Source organism: Rhinopithecus bieti, unplaced genomic scaffold (genome assembly GCF_001698545.2).
Source record: "Rhinopithecus bieti isolate Rb0 unplaced genomic scaffold, ASM169854v2 scaffold_3878, whole genome shotgun sequence".
Taxonomy (NCBI): Eukaryota; Metazoa; Chordata; class Mammalia; order Primates; family Cercopithecidae; genus Rhinopithecus; species Rhinopithecus bieti.
The window spans coordinates 3,647,208-3,653,629 of NW_016805059.1; positions in this window are offsets into that span (position 1 = coordinate 3,647,208).

The following is a 6,422-nucleotide window of genomic DNA, read 5'->3' on the forward strand; positions in this document are numbered from 1 at the left end:
AAAAAAAAAAAAAAAAAAAAAAAAAAGTGACTCATCCTCTAATCCTCCTCCCCATATCCAATTTATACCTCCCTATATCCAATTACTCATCAAGTCTGCTGAATTCACCTCCTAAATATTTATCATATTCACTTTTTTCCTCTATACCGATTGTCACCATTGTAGTTGAGATACACATCTCTTGCATGGATAAGGGCAATCACCTACTTCCTGTTCCCTTTCTTACATCCAGCCTCACCTGCTACCATCTTGTCATCCTCCAAACCACTTCTAAACCCAGAATGCATACAGTATACCCTTTGTGAACCTATAAAATTCTTTGTGTGAGCAATTTGGTCATAGCTATGAAGAGATACACAAATATTGATGAGTTTTCATGCAATATCACTCCAGTGATTTATCCCAAGAAAATCATTTTTTAAAAGAAAATAGTTATATACAGAAATAAAAATATAGACATAAATTTCATATTAGTAGGAAATTAAAATATTTAACAGTGGAAGAATGGACAGGCAAGATAGTTTATTAGTAAATAAAATAGAATATAATGATTACATAATAAGCACAATAGCTTTTATGATGAAATATTTACAAAATAAGTGAAATTTTAAGATGTAAAATAATTCTAAAATAAAAGTTATGTAAAGTTATATATACATATACTTTATGTACAAAATATAGTCTTGACATATATCATTATTTGTACATACTTGTTCTCCTCTCAACCAATCTACAATATATAATTACATGAAAATTCTAAAACATGGCTGGACACGATGGCTCACGCTTGTAATCAGTACTTGGGAGGCCAAGGTGGGAAGATCACTTGAGCCCAGGAGTTCAAGACCGGCATGGGTGACATGGTAAAACTGTCTCCATAAAAAATACCAAAAAAAGTTAGCCAGGCATGGTGGTGCACACCCATAGTCGTAGCTACCAGGAAAACTGAGGTGGGAGGATCGCTTGAACCTGGGGAATTGCGCCTGCAGTGAACGGTGACTGTGCCACTGCACTCCAACCTGGGCAACAGAGTGAGTGAGACCTTGTCTCAAAAACAAAAAAATACTAAAACACAAAATAAATATAAAGAAGTCTAAAGATTCCTGATGTCTCCCATGATTACTTGTCCAGTGCTTCTTCTGAAATCTCAACTATAGCATTCTTTCAAAAACATTTTGGAGTCTCCTGATTTTTGTAGGTATCCTGAGTACAAGCTTGATCTGCATGTTGAACAATCCAGCATTCATTGGTAGAAAGGGGCTGCTAACGTTTTCTTTAGATATCTCTGCATTATTTGGCTTGTTATAATGAGTACATATTAATTTTGTGGTTAACTTTGCAACCCAATGAGATAGAGACAAAAAAAAATGAATTTCAAAATTCAACTAGTTTAGTTATTATTATCCAACGGTGAGCACTGAAGGGCTACAGTAAGAAGTAAAGCATGAAAAACCCTTCTAGACTCAGTTGTGTCATGTCTCCTCAAATAAAGTGGCAATTGAAAGGGTTATGTTGAGAAATCTACCAAAAAAACTTTTAAGTGAAAAAAAGAGTTTGGGGCCTTCCAGAGACAGATTATATATTTTTTTTCACAGCTCAAATCACAGGTGACTGTTGCTAAGCCCTCCTCTTTATATTTCTGGACACAGAAAAACTCTAGTCACTGAAAAGTAGCGAGGCTAAGTGCAAAGCAGATGGGTCGTGTCTTACACCGTGACAAACCTACAGAGGGAAGCTTCTCCAAAGGAAGTTATCAGGTGTAGTGATACTGTGACTTCAAACCGTACAACTGCAGAGCAGAGTTCTTGAATCAACAGAGAGGGGTGATGACTTACTGACCAAGTACTGAGATTTTATAATATACCTCTGAAGATTCTGTTTCATATCTGTGGGTGGGTTGAAAGTGAGTGAGAAATGAAAAAATAAATGTATAGACAGCATAGTTGAAATCTTTCCACGATCCAAAATTCTTTTGCTCTGATTCTAATTAGTATAAACTAGCCAAGGTATTTATAAGAGATACCTTCAGTTTATTCAGATGAAAAGGGTAAAAAGAAAATACACATTCAACCCTGTGGGAAATATGCATACCTGTTGATTTCTTATCACTTTGATGTAGCTGCAAGAGGAGAAAAAGTTAAAGATAGTAAGATGAGTCAAAGTGGATGGAAAATAACAATCGCTTTGGGAGGCCGAGGCAGGCAAATCACGAGGTCAAGAGATTGAGACCATCCTGGCCAACATGGTGAAACCCTGTCTCTATTAAAATACCTAAAAATTAACTGGATGTGTTGGTGCACACCTGTAGTCCCAGCTACTTGGGAGGCTGAGGCAGGAGAATCACTTGAACCCAGGAGGTGGAGGTTGCAGTGAGCCAAGATCGTACCATTGCACTCCAGCCTGGGCAACAGAGGGAGACTCCATCTCAAAATAAATAAATAAATAAATAAGTTGGTGAAAGAGATCAAGAGTGTGGGAAAGACTACATTTCATTTATCTCTTTGTGTTTGTGCATGCATGTGTGTGTGTGTGTTTGTGTGTGTGTCTGTCTGTGTGTGTGTGCGCGTGTGCAGATACAGAAGCTGAGTTATCACACTCCCAGTACCTCATTCTCATTGTTCTGTGCTGGGTCACTCTGTTGATTGGTTGATTCTTATTTATTCACATTTCCTTTTTGTTCCATCTTCCCCTTAATAAACAATCACCTTAATAGGTTTGATGTTTGTTTCTTCATTTATAGGCATTCTTATAAATCATGGATTTTTTGTGTACGTATGTATTTTTAAATTATACAAATGACATTATGCTATAAATTAGTGTTACTCAGAATACTGGTCCCCAAACTTCTGTTACTCTTCTGCATTAAGTACAAAATTGAGAATTAGCATGGAGAAACTTTTCCTGTTATGTTTGTTCTGATTATACTTATTGAGATAGAATTTTATATCTTTCAAATCTCATAATAAAATTTGGGCCTATATTTTGAATATCATTACTTTTAACATTTCATTTTTTAGTAATTATTTTCGTTGTATTATATAAAAAATTGGTTGTGGCTGATTAGAATTTTAATAAAACTGGTCCTTCATCACAAATCATTTGAGAATGGCTGCTGAAGTCTTCATCATACTTATCACTTTTTTATTTCAGCATTGTGTTTTTAAGATCTATCCATACGTGAATTTGTGGTTTGAAAGCAGAATGAAAAGAAAAAAAAAGATCTTTCTACAATCTGAGTATTTTATAATTTTCCTTGATTTCCTTTTGAACCCAAGGGTTATGAAGTGAACACTTTTTTTCTAAAGTTTATGAGTTTTCAACTGTCTATTTTAATTAGTATCTAAATTTATTGCATTAAAATCAGAGAACGTAGTTTTGATGATATTGATTCTCAGGAGAGAGATTTCACAAATTATTTTGGAACAAATGTTTGTTACAGAATTAACTCACTTCATAAAAGTGTACATCAATTGTAATTATTCTCCACTAATGATCTATATACCAGAAGTCTGTTAATATTTTTTGCTTCAAGAAGGAAAAAAACACCAGGCATGGTGACTCACACTTATGATCCCAGCACTTTGGGAGGCCAAGGCAGGAGGATCACTTGAGCCCAGGAGCTCCAGATCATTCTGGGCAACATTGAGAAACCCCATCTATACAGAAAAATTCAAAAATTAGCTGGGAATGGTGTGGTGCCAGCTACTCAGGAGGCTGAAGACGGAAGATCATTTGAGCCCAGGAAGCCAAGACTGCTGTGAACCGCGATTACACCACTGCACTCCAGCCTAAGCAACAGCACGAAACCCCGTCTCAAAATAAAAAAAAATTTTTAAAAATTAAAGAAAAAAAAAGGGGCTGGGCGCGGTGGCTCACACCTGTAATCCCAGCGTTTTGGGAGGCTGAGGAGGGTGGATCACAAGGTCAGGAGTTCAAGAACAGCCTGGGCAATATGGCGAAACCCCATTTCTATTAAAAAATACAAAAATTGGGGCCGGACGCGGTGGCTCAAGCCTGTAATCCCAGCACTTTGGGAGGCCGAGACGGGCGGATCACGAGGTCAGGAGATCGAGACCATCCTGGTCTACACGGTGAAACCCCGTCTCTACTAAAAAATACAAAAGCTAGCTGGGCGAGATGGCAGGCGCCTGTAGTCCCAGCTACTTGGGAGGCTGAGGCAGGAGAATGGCATAAACCCGGGAGGCGGAGCTTGCAGTGAGCCGAGATCACGCCACTGCACTCCAGCCTGGGCGTCAGAGCTAGACTCCGTCTCAAAAAAAAAAAAAAAAAAACAAAAATTAGCCAGGCATGGTGGCGTGTGACTGTCCCAGCTACTCAGGAGGCTGAGGCAGGAGAATTGCTTGAACCCAGGAGGTTGCAGTGAGCCGAAATCACGCCACTGCACTCCAACCTGGGCGACATAGTGAGACTCTGACTCAAAAAAAAAAAATTACGAAAAAGACTAATGGTTATCATAAACATGAGCTTTGGCCCAAATGATACTGTTGCCATTGGCTCATTCTGGGCCTTGATGGTAGGCTCGACTATGGCTTACAGAACACTGCTCTGTAGTAGCCTGGAAAGCTTTCTGGGNCCAGCCTGGGCGTCAGAGCTAGACTCCGTCTCAAAAAAAAAAAAAAAAAATACAAAAATTAGCCAGGCATGGTGGCGTGTGACTGTCCCAGCTACTCAGGAGGCTGAGGCAGGAGAATTGCTTGAACCCAGGAGGTTGCAGTGAGCCGAAATCACGCCACTGCACTCCAACCTGGGCGACATAGTGAGACTCTGACTCAAAAAAAAAAATTACGAAAAGACTAATGGTTATCATAAACATGAGCTTTGGCCCAAATGATACTGTTGCCATTGGCTCATTCTGGGCCTTGATGGTAGGCTCGACTATGGCTTACAGAACACTGCTCTGTAGTAGCCTGGAAAGCTTTCTGGGAAGGGTAGCTGGCACAATTTTAAGCTCTTGCTCACCTCAATTTCATTGGGAAATGCTTGAAGGAACAAACCGTGGTAAATTCAGGATCATGACATTTAATCATGTCTACAACTGGGTCAAAAATGTGTTTCCCAAATCCAAAATCCAGTATCCTTGGCCCTCACTCCGGTTTCCCTGCTCCTCACCCAGATTTTCTTCTACTGGCAACTTTAAAGCATGAGGTGAACTGAGGCAAGTAGGGAATCCTCACTAAATAAATCTGAATGTTGACTCTACTCAGATAAAGAGAATAGGGCAGATTCCACTCTGTTATGAAAGTGGCTGCTTTCAAATATTTAGGGACAAATAGTTAAAATGTGACATTAAAACAATATGACCTAACATTGAAGAGACCTTGGACTGGAAATGTTTTCCTTCATAATTTGTTCTCCTTACATCACAAAGCTGTGGTAAGGGTCAAGTGAGATAATATATGTAACTGCTTCAGAGACAATAAAACAAAAATAACATTTTTTTTTAACTCTTGTCGTTTTTTACTCCTAAGATTGGTATTGCTGTGTGGGATTTGAATTATGTTAAGTTTGGAAATATAATTTTAAAACTTTAATATTTTCTTTTGCTTTCAAATAAAGCTTTAAATTTGGAATCATATTTTTATTTGCAGAAAATGTATAAAGGTACTATACAGCATTCACTAGCCTATCACCTAGTTTTCTTTGTCTTTTCTTTTCTTTCTTTCTTTCTTTTTTTTTTTTTAAACGGAGTCTCAATCTGTTGCCCAGGCTGGAGTGCAGTGGTGTGATCTCAGCTCACTGCAACCTCCACCTCCCAGGTTCAAGTGATTCTCCTGCCTCAGCCTCCCAAGTAGGTGGGATTACAGGTGCCCGCCACCACACCCAGCTAATTTTTGTATTTTTAGTAGAGACGAGGTTTCACCATGTTGGCCAAGCTGGTCTTGAACCCCTGGCCTCAGGCGATGCGCCCACCTCAGCATCCTAAAGTTCTGGGATTACAGGCGTGAGCCACCATGCCTGGCCCCGATAGGCATGAGCCACCGCACCTGGCCCCAGTTATAGGACTGAGCTACCATGCCCTGCCCCAGTTTTCTTTAACGTTAGTGTCTTACATTACCATAGTACATTCGTCAAAACTACGAAACCAACTTAGGTACCATGCTACTGTGTAACTTTCACACTTCATTCAGATTTCACCAATTTTTACACTACTGTCCCTTTTCTGTCCAGGACCCCATCCAAATACCACATCACATCTAGTTGTCACATCTCCTTAATCACCTCTGGTTCCCTGTTTCTTAGTCTTTCTTTGTCTTTTCACAACCTTCATAAATTAAGGAAGTCTGTTCTGGTGTACCAATCATGAATTTTGTAAAATGTCCCTCAATTTAGGTTTCTCTGCTGTTTTTCTCACTAACTTTTTGTTGAATTTTATCTAAGTAAAATTTTTTTGTAAAACCTTC